Source organism: Hibiscus syriacus, unplaced genomic scaffold (assembly GCF_006381635.1).
Source record: "Hibiscus syriacus cultivar Baekdansim isolate YM2019G1 unplaced genomic scaffold, ASM638163v2 tig00110831_pilon, whole genome shotgun sequence".
NCBI lineage: Eukaryota > Viridiplantae > Streptophyta > Magnoliopsida > Malvales > Malvaceae > Hibiscus > Hibiscus syriacus.
In genome coordinates, this window is record NW_024062882.1 from 2,605,250 (window position 1) to 2,618,872 (window position 13,623).

Sequence of the window (13,623 nt, forward strand, 5' to 3'; positions counted from 1 at the left end):
TCTCACCATCAAACACCATTGTAAGAATGTCACTTCTTACATTGATCTTGATAATGACAATGCGAAGGAAATGTCTCCCAAGGAGGATCTCCGATGAACTATTAGATCGATCGTTTTTTATGTCATTGACATAAAAATCAGCCAGAAAGATTAAATCATTTACCTTTAGTAAGATGTTCTCCAAGATTCCTCCTAGGTAAATAACCGAGAAATCCACCAATTGAATTTTCAATCTCGTGTCCTCCAAGGGTTCAACTGAAAGTTTATTATAAATAGAAAAATGTATCACATTTATTGAGGCTCCTAAATTGTACATCATACGCTTTATGACAACTTTTCCCATTTTGTAGGGTGTGACGAATATGCCTTGGTCCTTCAACTTCAGTGGAAGCCATTTTTGGAAAACTGTGGAAACATAGTTGCCTAGATTGACTTTCTTGTGCCCAAGAAGCCTTTTTGGGGTACAGAGTTCTTTAAGAAAGCGAACATACCTTGGTACCTTCTAGATTACTTCTAAGAGTGGGATGTTGATTTCAAATTTTTGGAATACATCTAATATCTACTTTTCCTCATCTTGCTTGTCTTTGTCTATGAATCTCGATGGGATAAAAGCTGGCATGGCGTATAGAGATGGCATAGATTTAAATATCGGATTCTTTTACTTTTTTTGGATCATGGCGTCATCTTTTTTCAATTCCTAGGATTTTACGTCAATCTCTTCTACATCATTTTTGGATTTTGGCTCTTAATCCTTTCTTTTTGGATCTTACATCAATCTCCTCTTGGGTTGGTTGGTCGACAATTTTTCCACTTTTGAGGATGAAGACGCTTACATTCTCTCGTGGTTCACTTTGGTTTGTGAAGGTAGTTTGCCTTGTGATTCTAAACGGCCCACAATTTGTGTCAACTGATTGTTTTCTTATCCATCTCTTATATATGTGACTCCATATGATTTTGAAATTTATATTGGGATTGCCCTAATCATTCCACAGGGGATTAGAGTGAAGTCATTGGCAGCTGATGCGACTATGGTGGAGGTAGCATCCGTTGATAGGTTGGATTGGGTCTCAGATTTTCCGCGTATCTGAAATTCGAATGATCTTTCCATCTCGGATTGTATGTGTTGTTATGGAAGTTATAGGGCCTTTGGGGAGGTCCCAAAAAATTCCCAACTGAATTGACTTGTGCGTCTACTTCTTATTGTAGCGTTGGACAGTAATTGGTTGGGTGGTCTGGAATTATACTTATCTCGCATGCTCTGGTTGATCCATTCTTTCATGCAATAAGGGAATTAACGATATTAGTTAATTTTTTAATTTTATTCTCAGGTGAAACAGTGCTTACCTCATGAACCTATAGGTTAAGTTCACTCGTAGTGTCATATTGTTGAGAGTTGGCTGCCATTGTTGAAATTAACTCCCTTGCTGCATTTGTGGTCATATTGATGAGAGCTCCTCTACTAGTAGTATCGATCATTTTCATTTCAATGGGAAGCAAACCTTCGTAGAAATATTAGAGAAGCGTCTTCTTGGTTAATCCGTGTTGCAGAAAGCTCTAACATAGCTTCTTGAATCGCTTCTAGTATTCGTAAAATGATTCCTCGTGCTTTTGTTTAATTCCAAGGATGCTTCGCCTTATTTTGCAGGCCTTCACTAATGGGAAAATCTGTTAAGAAAAATAAGATATAAATCAACATAAGTATTTATCAAATTTAGAGGTAAATAAAATAATCATTCTTTTGCAATGCCAGATAAAGAAAATGGAAATACTCTTAATTTAATTTGGTCTTTGGAAACTCCCTAAGATTTCATGCTTGAACATACCAAATGAAATTCTGCCAAATGCTTATACGGACTTTTGCTAGGAAGACCATAAAAGCTATGAAGTAGATGTATTAACCTCGTCTTGAGTTAGAATGGCATTTTGTTGTGAGGGAATGCGATATAAAGGGGTTGTTGTACTGCAGTATCTGCGACTAGTTCACATATGGTTTAATCGCCCATTGGTTCTGATGGTTGTGTCGTGCGTTGGATCGGCAATGGGTGTGGAAGTTGATTCGGCTATTGCTGGATTTTGCATGGAATCTGTTGATTCTTCGTTTGTGGAATCAATTGAGTCTTCAGAATTTGCTTGCTCTTGTCGTTTCTTTTTTCTCTCAAAGTATTCAAATGTTAAATCATTTAGCTCGTGCTTCGATATCTGGATCAAATTCTTCTAATGTGCTCGAATTTTTCCTAGTCATAAATCAAAATCAAGAAAATTAAATTAGTGTTCTATCGTAATCCTCGGTAACGACGCCAATTTAACAATGAGTCGTATCACTGTCAAATAATATTTAGCCTTAATCTTAATTAAAAGAAAATGAAATAGTATCGAGAGAGTAAGGTTCGATCCACAAAGACTAGGAGATTGATGAATTTCTTGTTTTTGGTCTTGACTCTTGCGTGATTTATAGAGAATAGTAAAAATAAGGGTTTTGAGAGTTGAAATAAAAATAAGATTTGATTCAAAGAAAATAAAGAAAGTAAATTAAGAAGATTAAAGTGAAAATTCAATTGATAAAATTAGCCTTAGGCTAAAGCTCTTTGCCTCGATTCAAATCGATCATTGATTATGATTTTACCTTAGGGCTCATGTCGGTTAAAGTCTACATGGCCCAACCACTATAACTTGTTTTTCTCTCAAATGAATCGAGCATCTAAACTCAATTTTTACATCTCAACTCTTTGTGAATTAATCATGGGAATCACTTACCAATTCAACACATTTAAATTCTGGAAAAACCTGACTCGAATTGTACCGTCTCAATCGAGAATCTAACCCGATTTCAACTTTCCTTGGTGAACCGCCGCTAAGTGTGTTTACAGGAAGTCAAATGTGCCACAGGCTGATCCTTCCTCCCAACTATTAATTGAAACCGAAATTCAATTCCAACATGCACCTTTTGAAATTAAATCATGTTGATTGTAAAATGATGGTTGATTACCAATCCTTGTTTTCTGAAAACTAAAAATGTAACCCTAAATGGTATGATGTGCTTTTCGATTCTCATGATTTAGAATCGTGTCATCGCTTTTACCTTTGGCTATCTAAAAGAAAATAAAATAAAACTTGAAAAGAAAATAAAGCGAAAGAAAAAGGAAAACTTTTATAAAATTAAATAAAGAAAGTAACAAGAGTAAAAATGATCTCAATGATCGAAGGATGAATTAATGGATTTGATGCTTTGAGGCTTACCCCAATGGGGTATTTATAGTCGTCAAAACCCTAGAAAATAACATTCAAATTAAAAAGATAATTCCTAAAAAATAAAAAATAAATCCTAATTTGAATTTGAAAAATGCGGATGAGTCTCCTACTCCCACAAGCTGTTGATTGGACACCACATCAAATGTGTCATGTCTTATGTCATGCCCACTAATACGACCATGAAATTAGAAAATAAAAAATTACACAATTTCATTGGTTTTAGCAACATTTCTAGAATCTATTGTCTTGCATTGAAAAGGAACGAAAAAGACCAAGTTAGCAACTTAGAATAGCTAATCAAAGAGTAATTAATCACAAAAAAATAAATAATTTAAGCACTAATCAGTTAGTAGGTTGGAAAAGTATATTATTATCTTTTGCTGGCAGAATTGTATTAGCGAATTCAGTTCTAGCTACGCTCCCTTTGTATTACTTATCACTATTCGAAGTTCCGAAGGCAGTGTTATTGAAAATTGATAAAATAAAAAGGAACCTCATATGGGGTGCTAAGGAGGGTTCGAAGAAATTGGTGGGTTAATGTGCAAACCGAAGAAACAAGGAGAAGCGGGGTGATTAATATTAAATTAAAGAATAAAGCTCTAGCAAAATGGGCGTGTAGGTACACAATGGAGAGAGAAGCTTTGTGGAGGAAGGTGGTAAAAGCTAAATATGGCAAAAGAGGAGTCGAATTGGATTGAGAAGAGGGATTGTAACAGAAACATTTCGACAGTATGGAGGGGTGTCATAAGAAATATGTTCAAAGATAGGGTAAACAAGTGGATGAATCGAGATGAATCTAGATGGAAATTAGGGAATGAGCATTCAATCCTATTTTGGGAAGATCCGTGGTAAATCGAAATTCCATTTTGTAGGCCTCATCCCCAGCTCTATAGGCTATCGACAAGGAAAGGTGAGGTAGCTGCTTCAATCATGGGAGAATCGAATTTGCAAGATTTGAATTGGGGCTCATTGTTTTCGAGACCTTTGCTGGAAAGAGAGGAGGCAGTGGTGGCTGTTTTAAAGCAATATGTAGGGAATGAATCTATTTGTTCGGATATTCATTATCGAATAATATGGGCTCATGATTCTGTGAGAAGATTTGGTGTTAAAACGTTGTCGGAGCTTCTGATTGAAGTTAATGAGCTACAAGTTTCATTTGATTTCGATAAAATCTGGAATTTGACAGTCCCGCCTAAAGTCAAGTCATTTTTATGGATACTCAAAATTAATAGGATTCCAACTAAGGAGTTCCTTTGCTCGAGAGGAGTTCAAATAAGTTCCAGAATTGAATGTCCATGGTGTGAGCCAGGTATTGAAAATGTGGATCACCTTTTTGTTAATTGCAAATTTAGTCGAAGGTTTTGGAGTGTATTTTGTGCATGATGGTCTGTAGATAGAGAATCAAATAGTGGAACGTTTGCTGATTTTTTTTTTTTTTTTTTTTATTTCAACTTGAATTGGGTTGGTATTTTTAGATCAGTGTGGTTTGTGTCGGTAGCAGCAGGTCTGTGGAGTATTTTGTTGGCGAGGAACCCAAAAAAACATCTAAGGACAAGGAGATTATTATAAATGAATTGGTCTTTTGTTCCAAAATGAGAGCGTTTTTCTGGTTAAAAGCAGGAAATTACTGGGAATTTATTGCTGAAGGTGATTCGTGGCAGTGTCTACTGGATTGTGTAGTTCAAAACCGAACCAACAAGATTGTATCGTACTGGCGTCCACCATCAACAGGTACGGTAAATTTTAATGTAGATGAGGCTACGAGTTTCGGTGCTGCTGGTTGTGGTAGTGGGGTGCACAAAACAGATTCGGGTGAAGTCAGGGTACTGTTTTTAGGTCCAGTGGAGAGTTTGGGACCTGAGTTTGCCGAGCTAATAACCATCAAAACTGCATTTTCAATCTTCGTAGAGGCGGGTTGGATGAGTAACGTCATTCTTAGTGGTGGAATCGGAATGTCAAGTTGGGCTATATTGGATTGCTTTTCCATTTATGAGACCGTGTAAATGTGGAATATTTTCGATGAGGTGTATAGATTGTCTAGGACCATATCTTGTAATTGTTCATTTTGTTCGGGGATTTCATTCGAATTTCGTTTGGGTTACATATATATAATTAGTAATTAAGGGTGTACGTAATTATTATACACATACAAATATATTTAATAAATAATCAAATCGAATATATATATATATTTATATATATAATGCACTTAATTATTTATTTTTTCTGTTTTAGGCCCAAAATCGGAAGCCCAACAAGCCCAATTGCCATGAGATTTCCAGAAACCCTAATTCTTGAAAGCATGATGCCACTTCCAGAGCTTCCAGAGTCTTCTCTTGCAACCATGCCTCCAGGTGACATTTCCCCCAACGTGTGTACGATGGTCTCCGGCTAGCTCACATAGTAGCACCAAATCCGCAGCAGCAGTATACATGAAAAAAATACAAAACCAAAAATAAAATATCAGACTTTTTTTCCTCTGCTGTAAACTAAAAAGGAAAGGGCAGCAAAAATGGGGACTTTTCCCCCATATTTGAAACAAAGGCAAGAAAGCAGGGGGCTTTTTTCCGAGGGAAAACAGCAATAGGGAAAGTCCTCTCCCCATGGAAAAATCAGTGTAAATAGAAAGGCTTTCCCCATTCAAGAAAAAAAAAAGCATGTAAAGGGCTCGGCGCCTCCACCCATTTTTGAGCATTCGAAACATTGTAAAGGGGCTCTCCTATTTTTATCTCTCGGGGAAAAAAAAAGCAACACAAGGGGTCTTCCCCATTTTCTTAAAATTTTCCAGTAATCATTTCTTTTTTGGATGGAAAAAAAGCAATAAAGATAACATATTCAAAACAAAAACAAAATATCAATTCAAACCAAAAATTTCAAAGGTTTGGAATTCATTGTTACTTTTTTCTTTCCTCTTTGTGCATTCATGATTTTCAAATGAAACAAGGGAGGATAAGGAAGTAAAATGTTTACCTTGGTTAGAGGAAGCCGTCGGCGAATACTCAATCGTCGAAGAGTGGGCCATCGGTGGCCACTCTGGTCGTGCGTAGAGCGGTGAGCTTTGGCCCTTTAGGGCCTCGGTTTAGCCTTCTTTTAGAAAGAGGGTGCGGGTTTTGGCCATGGTTAGAACTAGGGGCAATGGCCACCACCGAGGGTGGCCATTGGGAGCGGGAACATCGACATACGACATATGGATAAAGGTTTGGCCTTTCGGCCGAGATAGAAGAGAGGAAAGGCGAGCAAAGGTCGCTCTTTTTGGCTCAACGGAGTGGCCTCTTCGGTTACTCACGTCTTGGCCGCCGTCTGGAGGAGGAAATGATTGACGACGTGGTTGTTGTTTTGGATTTCGGTCGCCGTCGTGAATGAGAGAGTTGAGGGGAGGTTAGAGTAGAGAGAAAAGGATAAGGGAGGAGAGTGTTTAGGTTTTTTTTTTTTACTATTTTTTTACATGAAATGGCAAATATTAGCCTAAATAGAAGAATTTTGGGTTAATTTGTGTTTTGGTCCTCTAAACTTAGCCTTTTTATTTTAGTCATCGTAACCTTACGGGTGAATTAACTTTAAGTTCTCATACTTTAGGCTCATTTTTACGAGACAGTCCCTCGTTTGCTTTAATTTTCTGATTTATTTCAAATGTGCAATCATTGTTTATATTATTTTCCATCTTATTTTAGCCTAAAACAAATATGAGAAATTACCTTTAGGACCCTGAAACTTATACTCGCTTTTACAATTGGGTTATTGTCATAATTTTGATCTTGCATGCTTAATTTCCTTTCACTTTCAATATAGTCACTATGCTATAATTTGTTAAATTGTTTCATTGTATTAAAATTTGGCCCCTAAATTATTTTTTTAGTTTCAATTTAGTCCCTTATTTAAATGCTTCTTTATTAATCTTGATCCCTGATGTGCTGTTTTTTACTCTTTAGATTAATTATATTCATGATTAACCTTTTGCTAATTAGTTTATTAAAAAATTTATTCATGATTATTAGTTTTAATTAAAATTGTATCTTTGATTAGAGCATACTTAGTGTTAAGTATATTTTGTTAGATTCGATCGTAAATATCTTTAGGATATTATTTTGCGAGGAGAGTTCATGTAAACGCGCCTTGACTGACGAGGAGTGTGTTTTCTAGAAAAATTCGTGTGAAATAATATCCTTTTTGTACTTGAATGATTATCTTTTAATTTATTTTATTTTTTATATATTAAATATAATTTAAGAAAAACATGGTAATGACCTTTTTTTATGGAGAATCCATAAAAACGCGCCTTAACTGACAATGAGTGTGTTTTTTAGGATTGCCCGTACGAAATAATTCTCTTTTCAAAAATATTTCAAATATAATCATAATTTAAATGTATATTCGAATTTGTAAATTTCAATATTTAGATGACGTAAATCACTTAGGTACCAATTTTGGGCATTCTGGGGGTGTTCATCCTTCCCCACGCATAATCGACTCCCAAACCCTTTTCAAAATGGGTTTCTAGTTAAACGCATATCACTTTTTATCTTTTAAAATCATTTTTCTTAAAATTATTTTAAAATATAATTTTTAGATATTCGACCTACCAAACCCAAAGGTCGATGGCGACTCCAATTTTATTTGTTTGTTTATTTATTTAAAGAACCAATCTTTTCTAAAATTAAGTTGGATGGTTCCCGCCATATCCCCTAAAAAGCTTAAGACTGTTCCGACAGCTTGGCGACTCCGGTGGAGACATTAGAGAGTCAGGTTGTAATCGATTATACGTCATATTTTTAGTTGAAAATGGTAAATATCAATGATATTTAAATTTTGATCATTATGTTTTTTTTTGCATTGCATCACATCATACACCTTTTTTACTATTATTTTTTAGTTGTACTAATGTGTGATTTTCATTGTTTCAGATTTTGACATTTTTTTAGTTTGTTTGTTTTTGGATTAAGGAAAAGGATTGTGAGTTCCCCTTCATGCGTGCTATAACCATTTGAATATTTAGAGCCTTCTAATTGTTCTTTATCCCATTAGGTAGGAGTGAACGCTACACTTATGTGAGAAAAATTACTTTTCTCTGCATGGGCTTCAGTAAATAACCTATGTGGTACACATGACTTATGTTTATGAGCAAAACATTGAGTTTCCTTGCATGGACATAGGGAAATGCATCCTCTTGAATTAAACTTGTTCCATTTAAGCCTATGATTGGTGAGGATCGAGGGTTTGACAGATCCAAGAGGAACCAGCAAAGGACAATTTGAGAATCCTTTTAGTAGTACCAAAACTATGCTCATTTTGTACCAAAATTCTGGTCGTGGTTCTTCAAAAGTCACAAAGGATGATGTGATCCAATTCAACATCATGTTTACATTGGCTATTCCAACTTTACAAGGGAAGAAACTTTCTAACTTTATACTTATAGATGCTTATTTCATATATTATAATATAGTTATTTTCATATATATATATTATATCTATAGTTATTATGATAATAACTTATCCATTAATATGTGAGATATAAGTTATTATAATATACTATAGTTCACATTCTTATATTATACACATTATATAAGTTTATGTACTTAGTTTATTTCCTTGTGTTATATATGTAGGCATATTCGGACAACACTTGGGAGCTACATTGGAGCTAAATGAAGCATGCAACAACAAGGAAACTTATATGGGGACGCTTAGGAGAGCATAAGGAGCAATTGGTGAAAAGTTGTTCGGAGGCCCGTGAACTAATAGCTAGATTGAGCTACAAGATGACCTCATTTCAGCTAGGGAGCTGCACCATCATCATCACCACTTAGGACACTTCAAATATTTCCTAAGTCAAAATTTGTGAAATCGTACCTTTTCACGAATAGTTGCCATCTCAAGGGATACCTTTTCACAAGGAGCTGCCATAACGTTCACCATGCTATAAGTCACCTATGGCCAGCTCACCTCCAGCTCATTCACCTCCAAATTAGCTCAAACATGAAGGGTTACCTTTCTAAACATTATGACCTTTCATGAATGATGCTGCCCATGAAGATGCCTTTTCATCTAGGAGCACGTTGGTGAAGAGATTGCAACCATTGGAGGCTTGAATCACCAAGGGACATGAGATAGATCTCCATGCCTATTCGACCACAACACATGCCATGTACATGAGAGCCTTTGGCGCCAAATATGAGAAGACACATCACTATTCGACCAAGGAGAGAAAATGGCGCCAAGATGAACAAACGTGCACATTCAGCCAAGGGAGATGTCTCCTCATCCTTAGCCAAACCATCAAGCCCTTTCATGAAGGGTTAGTCGAACCATCACCAAGCCAAAGGACCCATCCATTCATCTCAAGTATTATGTACTTCCATCTAGAGTCATGTACCAACTGAATAGCTTTGTAACTATTCGGCCAAGCCCTCTCATTTCCTATAAATAGAGAGGCTTGCCTTCATTTGTAATCATCTCATCTCATATATTAAAATTACTCTTGTGAGTTAATTTCTCTTCAAGTTCTTTGTTAACTTTATCGATTAAACAAATATAATTCATATACTTGTTGCGCCATACCTTCCATTCTGATTCTAAAATTCCTAGATTGATATCTAGTGGGTTGAAGACACTATCACCACCCGTCAAGCAAGTTTGTGAAGATTGGGATTGTGCTCCTTAGCATTGTTTCATCTTTGGCGTGTTTGAGATACAACATCACCACCATTTCCATTTCATCATCAACCATCATCAACATCTTTCATTCAGACCATCACCAAATTCATACTTCCGCAGCCATCTCTTTTCTATCTTTATTTCATTTATTTATATTTCTATTACTATTATTATTATTCCATTTATTCTTCCACCATTAATCATATTTCCTTCTTATCTATATTGTAGTCCAAGCTTATAATTCAAGGACATTAGTACTTGTCAATCCTAGATCGGGACACAATAAGGTTATATACTCTCTTCACCAAACCGTGTAGATCAGCCTACATCAAAGGAGAAACTCACTCTAACCTTTCTTTATATTTACTTATTTAGTTATTTATTTATTTTGTAAAAAGCACGAGAACTAAAAGAGTATGTGGTTAAGTTTTATATTTCCGTACAAAGCCTGTGAACTAGAAAAACCAGGTTAGATTTATACATTGAACAAAGCATGGGGGGTAGAAAACATGTATGGGTATAATTGTTATAAAAGCATGTCAGGGTAGATACCATATTGGGTAGGATATTTTTTCGTAATTTTTTCTGCTTTTTCAGTTGAATCACACTATCAATTTATTTTGTTTTATCTTATTTCTCTCTGTCTTTTGTTTGCATTTTCATTTTCACATCATAACCAAACAAGGTGTTAATTCATAAGTAATTGACCAAATTATAAGTTTTTCATATCGACATAAGAGTTCCATAACTAGGTAGTCAAATCCATGAGGGCGACGACTTACAAATGAAGTTGATCGATGAAAGGAGAGCTCAAAGTCGATCGACGACTCCTATTAAATGAATAAAGATCGAGATGATGACAAATAGTCAAATGCTAGTTGAGTCAAGAATGAGAAGATCATTCACGAGATATCAAGGATGTTTTCCTCGCAGAGAAACCCACAGAAATGCAGGTCTAGAGATCCAACAATTGCAATAGGTGAATTAAAACGAAGCTCGTCTGTCTAGTGTCAATGAAGAAAATAAAACTCGTTTATCTAGTGTAAGGAGAACTTATGGTCTGATGAAGGTTGATCTATGGTGGTCACTTTTGGAATTAACACCTTGTGTATTTGCATTTGCATCCTTGTTTTGTATTAGCTCATTACTTAATTTATTTTGTTATTATTGCTTTTATAATAATTCTTGTCACTTTGCTATCTTATTTGTACTAACTTGTTTTTTATGTTGCTTTTATTTCTGATTGCATCGCATGATCATAACATTTTTCATATGTGTTGATTTGTGAGTGGTTATCAGGGTAAAAAGTTTTCATGATAAACAAAGGGTTTCATGATCAAGTAGACTATAACACAGCTTGATAATGGAATCTTGAAGAAGCTCCATGAATAGAGGAGAGCTATGCAGCCAAAGATTGTATGCCCAACGAATAACAAAATGATATAAGAGAGATGAGAGAGCAAATGTCCAAGATGATGGATAAGATATCTTCTTTGGCCAAAGGAAAATAGACTTATGCAAAACAAAATAAAAAGCTCGATTAAAATAATCCCGCGATGTCAAATACATAATGGACTACTTTATAACAAGTTGATCCTAGCTGATATAAGAAATCACACATAATCATCATTCGTATCAACAAGTTGTCTGCAGATACCAAGGAAATGGTGATAACTATAAAAGTTCAGAAAGATTAAAGGAAGTCATGCAATCAGAACTTGTTGGTATTTGACAGTTTACTCCCCATGTCAAGGAAAATAAACATGAAGACTCCAACTCAATCCAACCAGGGAGGTAGTTCTCATTTTGATCCTATCCCTATATCCTTTAAGGAGTTATATGATAAACTTTTAGAAGCTCAAAAAATGGCCCCACATTATGTAAAACCTTGGAAACTTCCATATCTAAATTGGTATGAAGTCAATGTTCTTTGTGAATATCATGTTGGAGCTCAAGGATATTTCATTGAGAACTGCACCGCCTTTAAGCATCGAGTCCAACATCTTTTGGATCATGGAGTATTAAAGTTCGAGATGAAAGGTCGACTTAGGTTGGTAATTGATTATCCTAATAAGATGGAGCCCAAAGTGTTCAAAGGTAAGGGTATTAGTGGGGGCATCCAGGAGAAAGAATGTTTGCTAAAGAATAAAGCTTAAGTGCATCATTTGAAGATTAAAAATGATAAAAAGAATAGAGAGATAGAGGCCATGCATGATGGTTTTCAAAGGATCAGTCAAGCCTTTAAAAATATTGGTATAGGAAATGCCCCAGAGGAGTGGGAAAAAGGGGTCATTAAACTGAAAAACGATGTTGAACAATGGAGGAAGAATTGCAATGTGCATGAAGTTCGATCCAAAAAGATCTCTTATGATTTATAGATAGCATAAAAAAGGTGCAATATAGTCATTAATGATTTGGAAATATGTCAAGCCAAAAATCAAATGTTGAATATGTTCATAGCCAATATGGAAGCTTCATATCAATGCCACAAGCGTGAAAATGATGTTGAGCTAAAAGCAACTAGAGCCAAGAACAAGACATTGATGAAGATTGTTGATAGTTATGGAGATATTGTACGAGAACGTCATACCCATAAAGACTTTCTTACAAGGAAGAATGAACAACATTGTCTACAGCTCCGATAATTTACACATAAGATGGAGGAAAAAGACGATGTCATAAAAGAAGCTATTACCCAATCAAGTAATGTGGCCCACAAATTGGTTGATTTAGCAGGCTTTGTAAGAGAATTGAAGAAGATTGAAAACTCAACACCTGGGCATGAGTGGAAGTTAACTTGACTTCTGAGAGAGATAGATAAGCTAGAAGTGAAAGTTATCCCTTATATGTAAAGTTTGTTTAATGTACCAAAACTTTTGTGCTCAATGAAAGTTGTTTTAAGATGGTCACACTGGAATGACACCTTTTACATACATGTATTTGTATCACATTTTTTATTTAAGCATTTTACATTCATTTGTTATGAAAACGTGGAAATAATTTATGGTTATGTGAAAGTAATACCAATATCATTCATTTATATTACTTTCTCATAATAATGAGCAATCTCATGAGGAATCACAAGATCGGTTGCAAGAGCAATTGACAAGGTTACAACAGATATGAGGAATCAAGCATCGAGTTCTCTACAAGATGTATCGAATCAAATGATACAGATGTTGGCAACCAAGATTGTTGATAGAGAGAAAATAGTTGATAAATGATATCAGTGTTATCATACTAATGCGTCAAGAATGTCAAACCACCATAGGAACACCCTGTTTATACCTAGAGAAGAATTGAGAGACATGGATATGAAGTTTGGGACATGCCACTAAGAACTGTGGGGTACCGAAGAGCAAGTTATAGAATCTGATCAATTCAAGGGCATGGTCTTTTAATGAGCAAGTAGGACATTATATTGTAACAACCCTGAAGATCCAGTTGAGCACCCACATGTCTAATGAGTAATGAGGCATCCTAATTAGGAAGAGATCATTTCATCCATCTTGAAGCTTTTTTTCACTTACGTTGTCTTGTTTGAGTGTTTTGTTCTTTTTTCTTTATTTGCCTAAATATTTTGTAAAAATGCTTATTGATTGAACTTATACATTTTGAGGTTATGAGCAATGAGTAAATTTTAATCTTGAAATTCTCTAAATATCAATTGGATTAAAGGATCTTTAAATAATTAAAGTTATAGATCATTGACAAAGTGACAAG